This window comes from Arachis duranensis, chromosome 2 (assembly GCF_000817695.3).
Source record: "Arachis duranensis cultivar V14167 chromosome 2, aradu.V14167.gnm2.J7QH, whole genome shotgun sequence".
Taxonomy (NCBI): domain Eukaryota; kingdom Viridiplantae; phylum Streptophyta; class Magnoliopsida; order Fabales; family Fabaceae; genus Arachis; species Arachis duranensis.
In genome coordinates, this window is record NC_029773.3 from 78,113,805 (window position 1) to 78,135,948 (window position 22,144).

At 32.5% G+C, this 22,144-nt stretch overlaps 2 long non-coding RNA genes, 1 other non-coding gene and 1 pseudogene across 3 annotated transcripts; 2 read left to right on the forward strand and 2 right to left on the reverse strand.

The window, feature by feature from the left end:
- Window positions 1-2,344: 2,344 nt before the first annotated feature.
- LOC127744868 (uncharacterized) lies at window positions 2,345-2,723 on the forward strand. Its single transcript, XR_008006115.1, has 3 exons — window positions 2,345-2,395; window positions 2,492-2,560; window positions 2,688-2,723. It is a non-coding gene; the product is annotated as an uncharacterized LOC127744868 (long non-coding RNA).
- A 288-nt stretch (window positions 2,724-3,011) lies between these two features.
- Window positions 3,012-4,709, forward strand: LOC107474980 (uncharacterized). Its single transcript, XR_001589417.3, has 4 exons — window positions 3,012-3,061; window positions 3,458-3,618; window positions 4,034-4,111; window positions 4,373-4,709. It is a non-coding gene; the product is annotated as an uncharacterized LOC107474980 (long non-coding RNA).
- Window positions 4,710-7,473: 2,764 nt separating this feature from the next.
- Window positions 7,474-21,206, reverse strand: LOC107475107 (uncharacterized; annotated as a pseudogene).
- Window positions 16,472-16,544, reverse strand: TRNAE-CUC (transfer RNA glutamic acid (anticodon CUC)). Its single transcript has one exon. It is a non-coding gene; the product is annotated as a tRNA-Glu (tRNA).
- Window positions 21,207-22,144: the final 938 nt, after the last annotated feature.

The window sequence follows — 22,144 nt, forward strand, 5'->3', positions numbered from 1 at the left end:
TGTGATAAGAAGTTTTAGAAACGAAAACTTACATATGGATGTGATGCTAATTTTTTTAGGTCCAAAAACGGTATAAACATTGGGTAGTCTTCAACCCTAAATGGCTTTTTGATTTTATGTTGTAAGAATTCGCCATCTGGATGATTCCCAATCGTCATGTTCTACAACATTTGTGAAACATCAAATGAAATAATTAATACACCCAAATGAATACAGAAAATACACCCAAGGTTGAATTGAAGTACACCTTACCACAATATTTAGGGAGAGACAGTATATTTCTTCTTGAAATCTTTTAATGTGCAGTTCATTTAGGATCAGGCACATAGCAGTGACAATCTAGAAAAAAATCAATTTACATAAATTGCAATTACATTTCATGATAAAATCATTAACGTTATTCTAATATTACCTCAGCTTCTATATGTGTATCAGCTTTCAGAGATGCAAAGTGGATTTTTGACAAAATGAATCGATCTTGGGCTTTGAGGGTGCACACGGCGTCATACTCATTAGTGCTTCAATCTCCGTATGTCTTCACATGTGTGGCCCAGAGGTAACATTTCTCTTTCATTTCAGTCGAGATCTCGTTGCTCTTCAGAGGAGTTTTAAACTTTTCAAAACTTTCTTCGCCACTCTGCTTTTCAAACTGTGGACTTTTACCTTTTGCATAATCCAATGCTACTACTAGAAAATTAGTTATTACAGACGGATATTTCCGACGGATTTTATCCCACTGAAATACAGACGGAATTTCAGAGGGATTTTTTTGTCGAAAAACAAAAAAAATAAATTAGCATAAATTACAGACGAAAAAGAGAATCCATCTATAATTCCGTCGAAAAAATTAATTTTTTTTCTGTAAAATAGTTACAGACGAATTTTCCGTCTATAATTGAGTAGACAAAACGTGTATTTTATTAAATTATTACAGACAGAAAATCCATCTGTAATTTAAATAAAATCCGTCGGAAATATTGAAGATTAACTCCATTCACTCGCCATTCACACCTAGTTTTTGAACGCTGTAGTCCTCCAACTCCCAGGTTCATTTCAATTTTTCACGTTTTCCTTCCTCCCTGCCTTCTCTCTCCGTTGAAGATGTCACGTCCTCCGCTGTCACCGCCGCCGCGGCTCGCATCGCACGAGCTCCCTCCGTCGCCCTCATCGCGTTTGCTCCCTTCGTTGCCATCGTATTACGACCTCTCTCCGCCGTGCTCTTGTCTTACGAGCTCCTTCCGCGCCGCTCTCGTCGCTGCTTCTTCTCTCCTCGCCGGAGGTTTGTCATCATCTCTTCTCGTCACCGTTAGTTCAGGTAGGCCTCCGCCTCCTTCTCGTCCATATCCCTAACCCCTTCCATTGTGATTCTATTCTAATTTCATTATCCCTAGCTCTAGCCCTGTCCCTTCCCTGTTGCTGCTGCTAATTTCACAGAAAAATAAAAATAATACTAATTAACTTCATTCATTTTTTAATTTGTTGAGATATCGAGATCTGTTCTTAATTAACTTAAAATTACTGATAAGTTTCTACAAATTTGTTGAGATATTGAGATATTGAGATCTGCAATAGTTGAGATATTGAGATATTGAGATCTACAAATTTCTACAAAGTCTTTAGCGGCTAATGTCCTTTCCAGTGCTTCTCAGGTACAGGTCAAGCATTCAAGGGATATCAGTTATGTTCACAATATAATGGCTTTTTGATAATGTAAATAATTATTGAAGATTTGATGGATACACAGCCGAAAAATCAGAAAAAATGGACGAAGACATCAAAAATAGACGAATGTTTGTTGAAATTTGAAGTGCTTGATCATTTTCAAACATTTGTTAACAAGCTGATTTAATTTTATTAGTTATGAACAAGATGGTGACATTGCTTTGACTTATGGTGCGGTTGCAAGAGAGTGCATACGCCATCAGTGTGTTGCTAGGTAAGCATCTACAATGATCTGTTTCTTGATTAATTAGAATAAAAATTTTTTTGACATACTTAAGCATTCTCACAATCTCAACCGGCTTAATTTATGTTTTTCAGACATGTCTTGGGATCAGATCACATGAAGAAGTTCTTTGACTATATTCAACTGTCGAATTTTGAAATCGCCTCAGATGCTCTTTCAACTTTTAAAGTGTACTCATGATTCCATTCCTCTATTTAATTTCCATTTATAAATCCGTACAACTTAATGTTGTGGATGTTATTATAACAAAGGATACAAATATGTCATGTGTGTTGGACAATAGTTATCTATTTTCAAGTGCTCTGCATCTTTTATTCATCTATTATTGACAATGAATCCAAGATCTTGAAGTTTTGTTATCTATTACAGGAGCTATCAACAAGGCACAAATCCACCGTCTCTGAATTTCTTTCCAAGAATTATGATTGGGTAAGTGAATCAATGAATATGAAAGCAAAATTATCTTTTCAATCAATGTATTAACATATCATTAGCTAAAACATGCTACTATCTATCTCATTTCAGTTTTTTGAAGAGTACAATACTCGATTGCTAGAATCTAACAGTTATTTCACTAGACGACTTGCCATTAAGGTACACACTGAAATTTCTGCCTAGAATGAATATAATGTACCTTTATTGATTCATTAAATCATGTATATAATGTTTGGAATGCCATCTTCTTAATCTTGATCATAGTTAAAACTTTACATGATATCAGTTATTGGCGGATATGTTACTGGATCGCTCCAATTCTTCTACAATGGGTCGGTATGTGGCCGAGTATTACTCTCCTCGAGCAAAGGAACGGTGGTGCTTGTCTTTGTATAATAATGTTGGGCATCATGCACTTGGTGTTTTCCCTTAGGCATCTATGGCAAGTCACTCCGCTTGTTATTTAAATTTTCTATTAATTATTTCAATGTCTGAAAATTGAATTTACTTGGATTACTATTTTTTGTCTGCACCATGCTTTGCCCTTTTAATTTATTTTTACTTTTGACATATACATAATCTGACATGGATTTTTTAATTTCCCCCAAAAGGATGCATGGCAGTGCGACATATGTGGTTCTAAATCTGGAAGGGGATTTGGTAAGGAACCGAGAACGTTATTTTGTTATTTTGCAATGCTGCAAGTGAGAACATACGTGATATTGTGATTGTAGAAATTTATCTGATAATTCTGTTTATTGTCTAGTCTGTAAGTTTGACTTTCTGGCTGAAAAGTATTACTCCAGTGCAATCACTACTAACCAATAATTGGATTATGAATTGTAGTAAATAATAATCTTCAGTCTAAACTTGAAAAATTAAAGAACTAGAACTGACCGCATTGAATGCAAACAGTGATAAGCAAATATAATAATCAGTGAGTGGTTAGATTATCTGAACTCAGAATGTACTTGTATGTGATATTATGAGCATGTTTCTTTGAATTCTTTAATCTTATTGATGTAATAATATTTACATTCTGGATCTGTGTAACAGAGGCAACTTTTGAAGTGCTCCCTAGACTTAATGACATCAAATTTGGTAGTGGAGTAATTGACGAACTTCTCTTTTTGGAGTTGCCACGCGAACAAAGATTTCCTTATGTTAAAATTTTTGGAAAGCAACGAGGGTGATCCTGAGTTACTTGTTTTCATTCCGTAAGTTTCTATTGTCTAAACAGTGAAGCCTTTTGTGTTTTGTGAATGCTGAACTAGCAGTTCTCATGTTTTAATATGCTATATTGACTATATTTTTTATTTTACTGTTATTATATATATACTGCATATTCATGAAGTTTATTGCATATAGATTTTCATTTCTATTTTATTATTTTGATAAATATACTGTTCGACAGTTTATGACTACTAGAAGGCCAAAGGCCAAGATTATTTATTTAATTTTTTGGGGAGAGACTTCCTTTCATCCTAATGGTTTTCCATTGCATTCCAGCCATGAAATTCTGCATGTTTCCGTGTTCAACTTTCTGCTAAAAGCATTAATGGTACTTACTTTTTCTTTTTTATCCTATCAGTTCTTATGTAACCTTTTCTTTTTGGATTCTTTGTGAAATAGATTTACTTCAGATGTCAAAATTAAAAGCATATCCATAGTAGGCGGAGCTAATGGGACAAGTCCTGCTAAAATGAGAGCGTAAGTTGTTTGGTTTTTTGGAGCAGCTTTTCCATTTAGGTGCCTTCCCTTTGCAAGTGGAATTTGGTAGTAATTCCTGAAAATAATGTTTTAAGTTCATAGATAAGTATTAGCCACCACAACTTTTTGCTCTTTTAGATTTGCCTTGCTGCTTTATTGAGCTTTTGATTGCTCTTTTGGACTTGTCTTGCCTTACTTGACAGATGCACCAAAATGATTCAATATATACTAGCTAAATTGTGTATCCCAAAACGCTTTCAGGTAGTCCGCAAAAACGATCCTTTAGGAAGAGATGTTGAACTCTTTCGTCGGCATTATTACGCTCCAGGTCAAGTTGGTCCAGCCTCTATGGGTATACTCCTGCTGACTGATTGAAAGTAGCGTTTTTGTCTAATGGTTTATTTGTCGAGGAGATGTATTTGTCAGTGGCTCTGAGCAAGTCACCATCATGCAATCTAAAAGGAATAGGATCAATATAAAATCTTGTTTGTTTAAATTGTTGAAAATGAAGGAACTAGTAGTGTCAATGAGTAATGTAAATAGTTATAGTTCTGTCAATAGTTTATTTTTTTGGGTACCTTTTTATGATAGACAGATATTGGCCAATGATGTTGAAAAATAACATCCAATTTTATAGGTATCATGTAATGAATATTATGTTTATCTATATAATTTTTGGTCTCTTTTTTTTTTTCAATTTACAGTGTGTTTGATGGAGAAAATTTAAAAAATAAACCTAAAGTATTCATTTTGCAATGGAAAAATTTAAAAAAATTTCTATTTTACTTTACCGACGAATTTACAGACGGATTTTCTGTCTGTAATCCTAATGTGAGGTGATTTTCCAAGGTTAAAATTACAGACGGAAAATCTGTCAAAAAATCCGTCAGAAAATCCGTCTGTAATTACAGACAGAAAATCCATCTGAAAATTCGTCTGTAATTACAAACGGAAAATCCGTCGAAAAATCCGTCTGTAATTACAGACGGAAAATCCATCGGAAAGTCCGTCGCCTTTGGAAAATGGATAGAAAATTTACAGAGGAAAAATCCGTCGGTAACTGTTAAAAATCCGTCTGTAATTTTTCGACGGAAAAAAATCCGTTGGTAAATAATTTCCGACGGGGCTTTTACAGAGGGACAAAATCCGTCGGTAATTTTGTCGGTAACCAAAAATTCGTCTGTAATAAAGACTAAATCCGTCTGTAAATCTGTCTGTATTAATCCATTTTCTAGTTGTGGCTTTTTTCACCCCACTCCTTGCAATTTTTCCACCAGTTTCCCTAATTGTTCAATTAGTTTTGGTGTTTCAGGAGTTTTTTCCCTCTACCCCTCTTGCGTTGCTGCTTCTTCTTGGTTTGAATCTGTCAAGCCAAGACTGAATGATGGCATCAGACATTCTTTAGGAATGTAGGATGCTGTCCGTGCTATCATCATCAGTACAGCAGCGTCTTCTGGGGCTAGATTACTGTGTGATGACATATAACATACTATAAGAATAAGACTAGACAAATGATATTGAAAACCAAATTTTACTCTGCTGAACTTGCATTTTGGATGGAGCTGGTGGAACCGTGGGTATGCTTTCATCAGATTTCGGGGGTTCTGGAGTGCTGCAGGGTTAGAAAAAATGAATCATATTATAAAAAAAACTAGTTACAGATCTTATGTGAAGATATACACCCAAGTAAGCAAAATATACACCCCAACAAGGACAATATACACCGAAATAGTAACAAATACACCCCAATATTATTCCTTACCTTTTTGTTCTTTTTTCATTAATTTTTTCACTTGGAGACTTTGAAGGGGTTGGTTCAATTTTTGGCACAGAGGTTGTCTGGGACAAAGGTACATAAACTTGAATCGTAACTCTAAACAAGACAAAAATAAAAAGTTAAGAAAGCCCGTGAAAATAAAATGGTTATAAGGTTGAAATTTACTTGTAAAACTCACATTGAAAGGGCTTCAGTTGGTGACTGTGTCTCTACCTGCACAACCTTTGTGTTCTGTTCAGCTAGGTCAATGGTTGATTCTTCTACCAGACTCAACCTGAAATACACTCAAAGAATGTAAAAAATACACCTGAAGCATTCAAAAAAAACACAGGCTTTGTTTTTTGAGAACTCACGTAGTTACAGTTTTGGCTTTTTTTCCTGCTTTTTTTTCTTGAATAAAACAATAAAGGGTTTTTTCTAAAAAAAAATATATACAGAATTAGAAGCAGAAGGTAATAAAAGATAAAAGCAACCGGTATTAGAAAGAGAAATTACATGCTATCCGCCAGTTTGTTTATGCTGCTTTGATCTGTACGTCCTTGAGACAAAGGATCATTCTCACTTCCTAAGTTCACCTCTGGTATTCTAAACATAGAATAGATATCATTCAGTAAAAATATCAAACGGTTAAATCAGGATAACAAGATTTTATCAAATAAAGGTTCTTACATTTCGGATGAGTCATAGTGACCTTTTGTCGATGGCAGCGGAGCTCCCTTCTTCCTGGAAAACCAAAAACAATTATGAGAAACCAAAACACCTTAGAATGCCTACTATACACCAAAAATAACAAACCCCTATGCAGCAGCTTTATCATTGGTTTTCTTCTTTTTTGATTCCCTTAAGAATTCTTCTAATACTTCAGTTTCAGTTTCAGATCTGACAGGACATGCATAAAAGAACATGTTAACAAATATAATTTTGATGATAAACGGTAATATATTTTTACAAAGTATCTTACCCATCATAGGATTGAGTTTGTTCAGGAGACGAATCCTCAACAACTTGCTTTCTCTTTATGGATTTCGCCTTGGAAAAAAAAGTATGAACCAGAAAAACAAAATAAAATTGATGATAAAATACTATCCAAAACAGTGCTTACTTTTAGGGTGTTCTCTGAATTTTTTTCTTTGTTTTTTTTTAACTGGTGATGATTCTTCTGAAAGTTAATAAGAAACGCTTTGTTAATACATGAAATTTTGAGAATAAACGGAAAAGAAAGCAATGATAATTTCAGAACATTACTCATCATTCGATTCAGTTTCTGAATCGGAATCCTCCTGAATCTTCTTCCTTTTCTTGGATTCCATTCTGGAAGGCAAACAATCATTAGTAAAAAATACCCTAAAAGTGACAAAATACACCCAAGTATATTACTTACTTTTTGGATGTTCGGGTGGGTTGTTTCCTTTTTGGTTCCTCTGAGTCTTCTTCAGTCTCAGACTCAGAGGAAGAATAGTCTTCAGTTTCAGATGTATCACTCTCAGATGATGATGAACTTGCCTTCATTTTTTTGTTTTTTTGTTTTTTTCTTTCTTTTCTTTTTTCTTCATTTGTTTCAATTTCTCTTTTGTTTCTGCCATCTTTACGATTCCCTGAAACAGTAGAAATGTTAGTTAACAGCATTCACGTAAATAAAATACACCCAAGGTATTCTATTCACTTACCATATGTCCACCCATTTCTGCTCTCATCCTTTCAACCAACTGCTCTCTATTCCAGTTGGCAATCCAGGGTGGTGCAGGACTTTCTTCTCCTTTCTTGTCTTTGTTTTTTGACAGATGGAAATAGACTATCATCAAGGCAAACATGCATCCGTCGATTGATTTTTTCTTTTTCAGATTGTAATTAGTTATGCCCTTGATGATGAAATTCAGCACATGGGCTCCTCAGTTGCCCTCCTTTATTTTGTCCATCTTAAAAATTGGGGCTCGGTGCACAGGAGAGATTTTGTTTATTGTTGTTGGCAACAGGAACGCTATCTGTATATAGAGGATGAAAATCCTTTTGAACATCAGGCGATCATGTTCATTTCCAACGCCAATACTCATCATCTCATCCGTCAGATTTTTAGAGTCTTCCCCTAGAATCTTCTAAAAATCTGTTTGTTCTCTTCAGAAAGTTCCTTATAACTGACTTTCTCAGGAAATAGATCTCCTAGAAAAAAGAAAACAACTTACACTAAATATCACTTGAAATACACCCAAACATCACTCATATACACCTATGTTTGTTTCTTGATTATATGATAGTAGAATAAGATATTACGAAGAATGAAAGTATAGAGGTTTTCTGTAAAGAGTTACCTGATGCGTTGAGGCCAAGCGCAACCCCCTATTGTGCTGGGTTTAACTCTAAACGAACCATAGCTGGTTTCTAGTGTGTTTTTCCCCAATTTAAAGGAGTTAACCAACTCCTTTAATAGTTTGTGATGCACCCTCATTAGCGGGATGTGCATCAGTCCACCAAAACCTAAATCTCGAATAATTGCTTTCTTTTCCTCGCTCATATGTTCAAAATTTTCACTCAACAATTTCGTTGCACACTTCAAGTCTTTGGTTTGCTGTAAACAAAGCAAAATTAGAGTCATTAGAATAAAATATATTTGTATTAGGAAAATTTGACTTGTTTTAAGACATATATTTGTGCTTACATTGTATTTTTTTTTCACCTTGGTTTTTGCTTGCCATTTTTATTGCAATGAAAAAGAGATGCTGTCAATAGATAAAAAATACACCCAAAAACCAGAGACATACACCCATATATCAGTCAGATACACCCAAATATCAGCCACATACACCCAAACCCAGTCCCATAAACATTTTGTTTTTTCAATTAAACAAAATTAAGTAAGTTCAAAATCATATTGAATTCACCCAAACATGCATAAAATGACACTACAAGGTTAGGCACAATTAGAACAGTACTAGTTAGACTTCAAAACTCCTAATATATATATCAGTCCCATACACCTCTATATTTTTTGGATTATATGACATTATATGAGTTCAAAAATATATTTAAGTTCAAAATGCCACTAGAAGCAAGAGTCGCATGCCAAGTCTGAGATATACACCCAACAATCAGCCATATACACCCAAAAATCATTTAGAAGATGAAGAGTCTTTCATGTAAGCATGTACAAATCTACTTAAAAAACATGTAAACATCCAGAAAATATGTACCAAAATAGATCAAAATACACGTTAAAGCATTTACTAGAAGTATGTGAAATAGCGGAAACGAAGAACAGTGTCATCAGAACAGTAATCTAAACCAAGAACAGTGAAACAGAGAGAGAAATACTAATGATATAGTTATTCAAAGAACATAAATGTGAAAAACCTAGAAGAATAGTAAATCAGTACCTTGAATAATGTTTCTTCCTTATTTCTGGTGATTTTTTGTGGAGATTTGTATCTTTTCTTCTTGATTTCTTCTACTCTTCGCGAGGAGTTGGAACGTTTCTTCAGAATCGTAGTTTGTTTCGAATGTGGCTTGAATCTTGACGGTTTGGCTTTTGATTGAGGAAGAAGAGGAAGAGTTTGTCATAATGAATGTGTTTTGGAAAAACGCAACGGTTGATTAAGGCGCATGCGTTTTACGCTCGATGATAAAGGAGTGGTGCGCGTGTTTTTTTCTTGGGTTTGGGCCAACTTGTATAGCTTGTAAGCCAAAAAGGCTTGTATGTATAGCAGGCCTGTTATTATTATTATTGGATTAATATGCAGTTTAATTTCATATCTATTAATATATAATCCATTGTTTACTAATGTAAGTTGGCACAGGTGGATGAGGGTCTGTGTTCTTTAACCATCTCTCCCGAATTCGATGCTCACTTAGATTTCCGGCCTGATGGATACCCTGATGCAAACCAAAAAAATATATAATCCATTGTTTTGTATTTATGTCATTACAAATTTACAATGTATAAATGCAAATTGTAATAATCAACGTGAAAGATTAATTAAGATGACAAATTACAATAATACTATTTTCATACCAAATATTTTTAATACTTGTGTAAAATATAATTATTATTAATTAATTATGTATTTAGATTATTTTTTGTAATTAATAAAACAAAATTAAAAGAATATGTATTGATTGTTAAAAAAATATTAATATTAAAATAGTGTCTATAATAAAGAATGTACGCATAACAAAATTGAATTTTTTTTAATCTCGTAATTGATGGTTTTAGTTTAAACCAAAGAGAACAATTTAAGGATCTTAATTTTTTTTATATAGAATTATAGGCAAGGACATACTTATGTATATATTAGTAGGGGCAAGTCACAAATGCCCCGTTAAAATTTAGAAAATTACTTAAGAATATACAGTAGTATTATATTTTTGCCCTCGTTAGTTTGTTAAACTTGCTCTAATTATGTTAGATAAACATAAAAATTATTTTATTAGATTTGGCTTTATATATAAATTTATTGTGTTAATTAAATTTTTTCGTAAAATTATTTTATTTAACTCAAATAAAGCCTTAAGGAAGAAAATAATATTGTGTGTAACATACAAGACAACTTCAAAAAAAAAGAAACTCAATTTTAAATTTAAAAAAACAAAAACTTTACAAATTCTGTCATGTTCTTCCATTTTAAATAATCCAACCAAAAGTAGATTATTAAAAAATTTAAGAGGGAGAAAACTGAGAGAAGAGCGATTAGAGATTTAGTCATTTAGGATTATGTGTTACTAGGTTAGCATAACATATAACATTATTTTTTTTTTGGCCCAAATGACGTCATTTTTGGCCAAAACCGACATACTAATGCCATGTTTGTTGGATTTACTAAGTCGATTTTAAACACGAGGAGCCTCTGCCATCCACCACACTGGCTCGTTCGTCTCATTGCCACTGTTTATCATGTCCTCTGCGACTCTGCAGTTCATCGTACTGCCGTAGTTTGTTCGTGCACCGTTCGTTCATGCATTCATCGTTCGTACATAATTCCGCTGCGCTGTCGTTGTTGGCCCGTGCCTCTTATCTCTATTGTGCTTTGTTGTTGTTCACCATTTCTCACTCTTTGCGTCTGCATCGTGACTCCATCTCTGCACTACACGAGCACAATTGTGCTGCATCTCTACTCGATTTCGTGCTGGTTCTTTGTCGGCCATCCCAGGCTCGCAGCTAGCTGTTGTGCTTTTGTTCCATTCAAGTATTTTTTTTAAATTTTATTGCTTGCCTTTTATGTAGTTTGAAAATTTAGGCAGTTACTAAATTACAGTGTTTTGATTATGGTTCAACTTCACTGTTTATGGTTGTTATTTAGAGATAACATAGAAAATTAACAGTTAAGAGCAACTTATAGTTAATAACTAAATTAAGGACATAGTGTTTATTTAGGGACAATCTTAATAATTTGATTATTTGATATTCTTGATTTAGGTACCAAATGTTTGAGAATGTTGCTTAAAGAAAATGATAAATGAAAATTTTGATGAAGACGATAAAGATGTTATTGATGTCATGAAAAATAAAGATATTGGAGGATTTCAATTTACGTTTATTAGAAGTTTAAAACTTTTAGTTGTGTGCGTTGTATGTTGTACTAATTGCATAAATATAATTGTAAAAGATTTAAACTTCTGTTCTAAAACACTTGTTATAATGTATGTTACTACTTTAGTTTATTATGTGCTTTCAATTTGATATTGTTAATTTTAAATGACTACTCTCCACGAGTTTATTTAGACTTGCGAGTTTGACAGCCTTGGTTAGGATTTTTTATTTAAAAAAAAATAAAAAAGAAAAGCAACAGAGAGGGGGGATGAGGAAGTTGTCCAACCTACCTGGAGGAGGGAGAGACAAGCAGCTCCGGTGACAGAAGGAGCAGCGACAACAATAACACCAACGGGCGGTAGAGACAGTGGGAGCAGCTCCGTTTCAGGCGACGAAACATGATCTAGGCAAGTATACGAAGGTTTTAGAAAGAATGCAGGTGACCGACGCTAGTGGAAGGTGGTCAGAAGGGCTGCCGGAGGTAGAGAGAAAAGAGAGAAAGAGAGAGGAGAGTGGTGGAGAGAGAAGAAAGTTTTCGAAAGTGAAGGGGGAGTATCACACATTTTGAAATTAGGGCACAGTTACCGTCAGATTTATCTGTCTGATGAATTTACCGGCAGATAAATCCGACGGGAGCGTATTCAATGACATCAAGACGTAGCGTTCCACTAAATATGCTTAACAGCAGATAAATCTGTCCTTAGATTTCACATCTATTATTCTATTTTTCCTCCAAAAATTACTGAAAAATTTACTGTTCGAAAAAGAAAATATGTATGTAATTATTTGACATGATGAATTTGATGCACAAATTGCCTGTAAATCTGATGGTATATTTACCACTAATGTGCGACACTAAATTTAGTGGTACTCAACATTTTTTTAGTAGTGTTTATTAGAATTATTTTTAAGTTAAGATATTTTATTAAATTGTTGATATATAAATAACGTTTAAATCTCAATTTTTAACCATTATTTTATAGAAGTAAATATTGAATCACTTTTTATATACCTTACTTAAATTTAAGATAACTAGTTTTAGTGTTTGATAATGAAAAAATAACTTGATTACTTTAATTTTATCTATTGAAATTTTTTTCAAAATTTAATTTTTGGCATCTAATAATCAACTTCATAACTTCGTATAAGATATATATATGCAATCTAACTAATTATCAAACTTAAATTAGATTTTTTTTATATTTTTTAAATTATAAAGGATATGTTTATTTATTGGTATTTTTGTAAAGTTAGTTTTGATTTTGACAATCATAATTTAAAAAATTCTTTACTAAAAATATTACAATAAAGTATTGACTTTGTGATCGTATGAAAGATATTTTTTTTAAATAATTGTTTAATAGTCTATATAAAAAGAGAAAAGGATTATGTTCTTTTAAACTAAAGAGATAGATTGATAAAATGAGAAAATAAGATTCTATTCCAATTTAAATCAAGATAGCATATTTATACATTATGAAAATTATAAATTCAATTGTGATTGAGATCTTATTTTATTATTTTAATTTTTTTATATTTTAAAATATAAAACAGTCAGAGTTATAATGTTATATTTTATAATAATTAAAAACTTTTATTATAATACATGTACAATATTTGTTCACACTGTCAAAAATTTTTGGATCTCCATTATAGGTTAGTTTGAAAGCCGAAGAGATGGGTTTTAAAAATCCGAACCTTTTGAGTAAGTTAAAGGGACGAAAAAGGAAAAATCAATGTTAACCTATTTTAGAGAAAGTAAAAAGTACCATTCTTTTTAAAAAATAATTTATTATTAAAAATAACAAATAAATTAGTAAATTTTGAGTTATTTCTATTTTTTGTAATCTTATAAAAAAAATAATTAACCTGATTCATATATAAAATATTTTAAAATTTAAATTATTGATGTAAAATATATAATAAATAGAGAATTGTTTTGTTTAATTGCTATAAAGAAAAAGAAAAGTAAAGAAATAATTAACCCAAAAGAAGAAAAAAAAAAACAATGACGTCGTAGGGCACGTTTCACCACGTTTTTAAGTATCAAATTGGAATTGGAATATCAGAAGTTGACTCTCTGCTTTAATTTATCTAGATGGTCAATTTCTTCCATTCCATGCGCATGCGTTGCCACTATTATTATATCAGCATGCTTTGATCATTTTACGTAGTATGGACTATGATCGAAATATTATGGCATCTATTTGTTAATTACTTCTAAATGGAGATTTATTCTTCAATTCTTTACAAATTACAACTAAATTAACGTGTGTCCCCTTTTTATTAGTTCATTAAACTTGGCTTCATTAGAAAAGACCAGAATTTGGTTCCTCATGAGAAAAAAAAGGTTCCAATTTTGTATGAGGGAGAGTTTTCTTTTTCCCTTTAATTTTGAAGACTATTATAATTACATACCTAATATTTATATAGAATATTGAAATGGACAGGATCAAGAAAAAGTAGAAAATGATAAAAGGAAGGTTTGTCCTGTACAGGCTAATTTGGAGTTTGAATGACTGTAAAGTAGAAAAGTCGAGTAACATATGATATAATACTATTCAAAAAATACTATTATCTTAGTTATAAATAACTAAGTTTAACAAGCACTATATATCAATACATTAATTAAAGATGTTAAAACTATTTTTCAGCCAAATATTCTTTTCTTGTGACTTAAGTTTTGCCAGCCGCCCAACTTGATTCAATTTGGCAGTGTTTATAAAATAACCGACCTAGCTAGCTAATAAGTTCAATACATATAGGAAAAAATAAAAAAGATGTAGTAGGAGAATGAAAAAATAAACTACGAGATTATTAGTTACTTTATATCTCAATAAGGAATTTTTAATTGATAAAATGGAATACATATATATAGAGTGCATCTTTGTAAAGCTTTTCAACTTGGATTAGATGGATTAAAAAATGTTTGAGACTTTTGATAGTTTTATAGATTAAACTTGTTTAATTATATTAGAAATTTTAATTTTAATTTTAAAAGTACTAGAATATATTTTTAGTTAATTTTAAAAAGAATAAAATATCCTTATAGAAACATTTTAAAATTACTAAAATACCATTTTAGGATTAAGACTATTTGATTGTGTTATCATAATAAATTAGAAATGTGAATTTAATTTAATTTAAAAGACTAAAATATTATTTTTGTCAATTTATAAAATATTAGTGGGTTAGACTTATTAGATTGGTCCAATCGCTCAAAGGAGGGGTCTTCTGACCGGGTCAGGAATTTCCGTCCGACTTGTTTGCGTGTGAGTGAATGCGGGGTAATACCTACAAAGACACTCCGATACCTAAGTCAGTAAGGGTCTAAGCAAGTTTTTAGAGTATGGGAACTTAGGCTGCGTTTGTTTTCTGAGACAGAGATAATAAGACAAAGACACTAAAAATTATTGTTTGTGTATTGTGTTTGGATACGATGTACAAGACACTAATGTAATGTCCATTATTATGTTTGGATACACATGGACAAGACTAAAATATTATATGAAATGACTAAAATAACCATGATTCCAAATTTTTTACATCAAGTACAAACTAATTTAATAGAGAATGAGAGTACGTAAGAGTACATATGAAACTTGAAAAAATATTTGAAAAGACCAAAAATTTAATAAAAAAATATATAATAGTATTTATATTAAAATAAAAATTATAAATATATTTATTTTATTTTTAAATTTATTATTAATATGTAAGAATACATATGGTTAAGATTAATAAAAAAATAGATCTGATTAATAAAAAAATTTGTTTAGGTTAATAAGACAAATTAATTTTAAATAAAAAATCAGTTTTAAAAAAGAATCCGTTTTTACATTAAAAAAAAATAGTTTTTGCACATAAAAATCTATTTTTATTTAGAAAACCAAATTTTTTTATTTAAAAACTGATTTTTCTTTAAATTATATAAAATCAATTACAACTTATAAATTATTTTTAGCATTTTAAAAGATCAATTTTACCATTAATAATATTTATCTTTCAAAAATTTCAAGACTAATTATAGGAAAAATAAGAAGGGATAATAGTGGAATAATAGAAAATATCTATGGGCAAAAAGGAAAACAAAATTTATAAAAAGGTCCGTGTCCACTTTTCCAATTCCCGTGTCCATCATTGTCCTTCGTAAAAGAGTGGACACAAAAATATGAAAAACTGTCTCGGAGACAATGTGTTCCGTGTCCATGTCTCTACTTCCAAACATATTTTAGATATGTTCTCTGTGTCCTGTCTCCGAAAACAAACGCTACCTTAGAGATATCTGAGGAGTGTCAGTGTATTTATAGTGGTGAACCCATAACCACCGTTGGAGCGGTTCCACCGTTTAAGGAAGATAACCGTCCCTTTATCTTAGGGAAGTCAAGATATGACTTCTGAAAGTGAGTTGAGAGATTTTAGAAACAGTTATTTATTTGAATAAGTGTTATCTGTCAGCCAACCTTTGTTTCCGACTTCCTTGTGGCGGAGCCTGTGTCGAGCCCGACCTCTTGTGACGAGGTCGGTTGTAGAGAAGATCAATCTTATGGATTGGGTCTTTTTATCTCGTTTGGATTTGGACATTGGCATTGGGTGAAAGTATGAACAGTAACATTTTAAAAATAATTTTAAAAGATTAAAATACTCATGCGTGATTAAAGTTGTTTATCCCTATGAAAATTAGAAATTTCAGTTTATTTTAAAAAGATTAAAAATAGCCTTTTTAAAATTAGTTTTAAAATCACTAAAAAAATTTCTAAGTTTAAGATTGTTTAATTATATTCAAAAATAGATATTTAAACTTTACTTATTTTAAGAATACTAAAATATTCCTTTAGTTAATTTTTAAAAAGACTAAATGCTTATTTAAAAGTCTGCAATAAGCCAATAACCAAATGATAGTGTGATCTGTGATGATTACATCAACGTGTAATAAAAATTCTACATGATCAAATGTCACCTAATTAAAATTTAATTATTTTAGCATAATAATTAATTATTATTGGTGTAACTTAATTAATTATGTGATTGTAAAATTTGAGGCCGAAAATTGTAGAATAATATATTCCGTTGCCAGGACTTGAACCCGGGTCTCTCGGGTGAGAGCCGAGTATCCTAACCACCTAGACTACAACGGAATTTTGATGATGTTTATAACCCATTTCAACATATTCATTCTTTAACTCGTGTCTTCTTATAAAAGTGAAAAGGGACTGAGCTAAACTTTATTGGACTTAAAATTTATTGTCTATTTTGATTTCAATTCAGTGCTTTTGGTTTTAGAAATTTGTGAAAAAGAAATAAAATAGTAAAAATAATATTTCACATTTTCACTTCCTACTTTTTACTATTTTTTTTTAAAGATTCTGAAAACAAATAAAAAAAATAAAATAAAATCTCAACCAAATAAATCCCACACAACAATTATAGTCCTTTAGTTTCTTTTTTTCCTCACTATATCATAATTTTATACATCCTTGGATAATATGGAAAGGAAGAATTATGAAATGTCCAGTGGTTTCGAAGTCATAAGCATCACTTTATCAAGTACTAATGGTGTATAACCATTTGAAAATATGGAGTTTTTCAAATGAAAATAGGATACTTATTCATTATTATTTTCATGGTTTAGACAATACAAGAAATAGAATCAAGATTAACATTCTATAAGGCTACACAATGCCAGCTTAGATGTTTTTACACACTAAGTTTTACCTTGTTTAACATCTAACTAAATCCAACAAAAATGTAAATATGTAATCATTTGATACACCAAAAAAGGTGGGAGAACGAAAGCTATCTACAGCGGCTAAGAATTCTTATTGTTGCAACCTCCCATGGTAACCTAACACTAACAGTATGATAAAAGCTATAATGAACAATGAATGACGTTTAACAGTTTAACACCCTATGTCAAGTGTAACCGTGTGGGTGTTGTTTCTTTCTTTATTGGTATAGTAAAGTAAAAGCAAGCATCTCCAGCAGCAAAGTCAGGAACCAATTCAATTTTCCGAACTCTTAACTCGCAAACACACCCTTTAAGAACTCTACTGATCTAGAGAGCTCTGGCGACTTTTTACTGAAAGTATGATATAGCATGAGCCATTGTTGTCAAACTCTCGAGTTAACTCGTAAACTCGTACGAGTTTACGAGTTTAGGTAGTGGAATCAAGTTAACACGGATACAAACTCGTTTTTGGGTAGACTCGGGTAAACTCGCATAAACTCGATGAAACTCGCGAGTTTACGGGTGAGTCAGCGAATTTGCTTTGTTTGGCCTTTTTCAAAAAAATGGAGCCGTTTTGGGCCAAAAAAAGAAAAAAAAAGGGAGCAACGTATGAACGTAACCCTAAACAGCTTAATCCCTCACTTTGCTCACTGCACTTACTCAGTTACTCTCTTCTCCAAACACTCTTCGCGTTTTGTCTGTCCCTCACCTCCGTTCGCCATTTGCCATTCCCCAAATAGCTCATCATTGTCTCTCTCTCCGTTGTTCTCTCATTCTCACTCTCTCATTCTGCTCTCTATTGACTCTGTTATGCATCAAAGCTCGTGGACTCGTAGAGCCTCTACCATTGCCACGCTACCGTCGTTTGTCACATCCTCTTTCGGTCGTCGCCTCCTCTGTTGGTTCGTCGTGTTCTCTGCCGATTAGTCATGTACTGTGCCGCCGTTTGTTCTTGTCTGCTTGCGCAGCATAGCAATGTCTGGTTCCTAAACTGAGCTTACTCCATTCAGCCATTCAGATTCAGGTATGTTTAAAATAAATAGTTACTGAATTGCTGCATGTTTTAGTTGTTACATGTTGTTACATGTTAGTGTTAGTTTAGTCTATTCTTAATTTCTATTTCTTGTAATTTGTAGTTGTTACTTGTTAGTGTTAGTCAATTGTTACTTGATACTAAATCTGAATGTCTGAAACTCTGAAATCTCAAATCTGAATTTATCCACTTTGATAGTAGATAAATTTACAACTGTTAGTGGATAACTATGTAATAATTGAAGGATTTGAATGTATGTTTTAGAGTACTTGTTATAATTGTAGTATTATATTAATTTATTATGTTTTTTTCTATTGAAATTGTTGAGTTTTAATTACTATATATATACTAGGTTAGCTCTATGAGTTACCTAGACTCGCGAGTTTGACAACCTTGGCATGAGCCAGTATATTTAGATCTTTGAACAGAATGTAGAAAGAAAAAATGATAATGGAACAATTGAAGAATGAATTTACCGGGGGTTGAAATCTTTATGCATTTTGTGACAGATGTCGTATTCAAACAATTGTCAGAGCCTGCAAAAGTGAAAGGTTCTCGGTAAATTGAAGTTTAGATCAGATATTGTTAAGATACAAACTGAGTTTTTTTATTTTTTCATTACCCGGTACATTCATTTCTTCCTCAGATACTTCTCCCACTGTTGATCTTTCAGATATCACTTGATTACCCTTGCATTCTGGAGGTGACCTGTTTAAATAATGATAAAAGTCATATCAAAGCACTGGATTAAGGGCACTTCCGTTTCAAGTAACTATCAATTTGGACAAATAGTACTTAAAAAATCAATTCTTTTGGACAATCTATTATGCGGATAGGTGGAGATACTAATTTTTTCATGCAGAACTTCGTTCAATTTGACAATTATTTTGAAAAAATAGAACTAATAAAGAGAGACTTGCTGCATTAAAAGAAATACTACCCTGAAGCATTATCCTTAGAACTCATTGATGCTGGATTGCAAGAAAAATCAATGCCTTCAAGATCATTTAACATTTCAGTGAATGAAAAATCCGTTCCCAAGGCATCTATGTCAATGTCAAACAAGTCAACATCCTTCGTCGAATCGGATGTAGAACATATAGGCAGTTCCGAGCCAGAGGCACCGAAGTCCAACCTGCTTCTTACATGATCCCTCTTGTTACTTGCCTTGCCTGAAGTACCTGTCTTCACAGGATTATTGCATTGACTACTCTCTATATAAGCCATTTGTTTTGTAGGGCTAACCATAATTCTCTTGGTTGATATTACAGCATAACATGTGGGTGCAGCCTCCTCGTTGCGATTCAAAGCCGGGGGAATATCAGGAGGGGATATATGTGTATTGCGGTGAGAGGAAGTTGTTATGCTGGGTGTCTTTGGAGCTGGTGAAATGGTTGTGGGAACAGAAGCTGAAGGCTGATTAAAAAAGCATTTGGAGACGGTGGATCCTTGAGCTTTGCGATTCGCTCAGCACGCTGTTCCTAGTTGATGGATGGTGTGTAGAAGGCTGAGAAGCTACTTGGTTAGTGATAGCAGAAGTATCTGATTGTGGCAGTGTGTTTTGATCTGGCACCGAGGATTTATGAAAGATCAGTAGATACTTAATCAGAAAAAAGAAGAGCAAGGATAATACTATACCTTGGAAAGGAATTCTCCTGTTGGATGATTTTCCACGAGATTTCTTCGCGGCAGAAGACACATCCACGGCTATTGTATCTTTTCTCTTCCTATCAGATAGATTCAACAGTGGAATTGAGAAGTTTGCAGACTCTGTATTGGTGTTGATAGGCTGAGGAAGTGAATGTACAGTTGATGCATTTTGCATAGTAGTAGACACACCTAACAAGAACCAAGTCACAAAGAAACATCAATACATCATTTCACACCTCATAACAAGTTTAAAGGCCAAAATACCTCTGAAAGTGAAATCTAATCCTAAAAGGTGCTTTCAAACACATTAGAGACAATCAATAACCATTCTTAGCTTTGTCATGTCAAATAGTATAACAATAAATTGTGACCAAGTCTAATGAGAAGGGGAAACGTAAGTTACTGATTACCATAAAGTCAACCAGAGTTCTTCAGTCTCCTTTATGATAGATGTGTCTAGAAACCATTATTAACAAAATAGAATAGACACTCCATTGTGAAAATTTCATGACAGAGTCATGCATATACTTTTACTACTGATTAGAACTATAAAATTCAGTTATCACCAGAGTCCATCAATTGATTGATCAAGAACAAAGGCCTCTACCTGGAGGAGGAGTTCTGTTACTAGGTGCAACAATGCTCCGGCTACTAGTAGTAGCATTGAAAGCGTTCATAACATTCTGTATACCGTTCAACAGCATCTGAACACGATTCTTCTCTTGCTCGACAAGCACCCTCTCCTGTTCCACCATCACCTTCTGCTCCTTCATGCATACATACTCATCCAGCATCTCTCCCAAACTCAACAAACTCTTCGGTGCCTAACCAAGAAGGCAAGAACACAACAAATACCGAATAAAGATTTAGTTTGTATTCAATCTCAGTCTAAATTGGATTCACACACACATTTAATCATGCATTTTCACATCAACAAAACACATTTGACTCGATCACTTACTATCTTAAAAGTATCATCTTATCATCTAATTGGACTAGAGCGTAAAGCTCTTGAATATTCTCCGTGCATGCAAAAAATTTTAACGAGAAATGTTTCAATCGAAAATGAAATTGACCAAACATGCACTAAAAGATAAACGTTACAGTTAGAAAAACAAGAACTGAAATTCTGTTGTAACTAACTAACAGAACTAACTCATTAAGTTTGATGATAACGGTGTGGAAGAGAAACGAATCTAGTCAATTGACCTTGTGAATAGGGGAATTGGTGAGGAGGGAGGAGGCTTCGTTTCGGAAGGCGGTTCGCGTTTCGGAGTAGTTGTTGTCGCAGAGATAGCGGTCGACGATGAAGGCGATCTGGATCGGAGTGACCTTCCCCTTTCCCAACGAGTCTGGCCTTCTTGGCTTGGAACTGGCTTGCTTTCCCATTGTAATTTTGCTGAAGAGGAAGAACAAGTGTGATGAGTGATAAGAGTTTCTCATCTGAGACTCGGTGCGTTTTGGGGGGAAGCTACGCGGGACATGGGTTTTGAAAATTGGTTTTGGTCGTTTTAGCGCTAAACGGCAAATCAAAAACTAGTTAAGCAGTTACCGGTTCAAATCTCCTGAACTTTAATGACGTGATTTAAAAAGCGTAATAAAAATAATAAAAAAATCAGATTTTTTATAAGTGATAAACAATTTTTTCTATGGTGAATAGTTTTTTATTTAATTATTTTTTAAAAAGTAGATAAATATTTAAAATTTATATTTAAAACATTGAACAAAATTCAATTTTAAAATTGTTTTATGTTTTCAAAAAAATTTCAATCATTCACGATAAAAAAAATTAAAAGAAACTATTTGGTGTAAAAATTTAAAATGAAATTCTAAAGGTAAAGATGTCCTTTTTTAAATAATGCTTTTAAAAAATTGTATTAAAATTTCTAGTGTAAATAATCAAATTTATTAAATTATTTAATAATTTTAATTATTAATTTTACATGAATATTCAAAATATAACAAATTTAAAAATTTTATAAAACCAACAAATCCTCCAAAATTCTGATACTAAAAAATTCATGAAGAAAAAGAAGAAGGAAAAGAAGTCATGGACCGAGCAGCACAACCTCGATAACCTCGCTGATTTAGGTCCCCAGTGGTGGTGGGTCCTTCGAGTTTCTCGTGTTAAAGCTTACTACATTGCCGAACTTCTAGTTCGCTCCCTCGCTAGAAACTTCTCCGACAAGGAATTCAAGGTCTTTCTCTTTTTCCTTCGTAATTATTACTAGTATCTTATTGTTAAATTTTAATTAATAAAAAATATCTTTAAAAAAATATTTTAAACACCTTTATTTGAATGAATCAAAAACATGCTAACTACCATG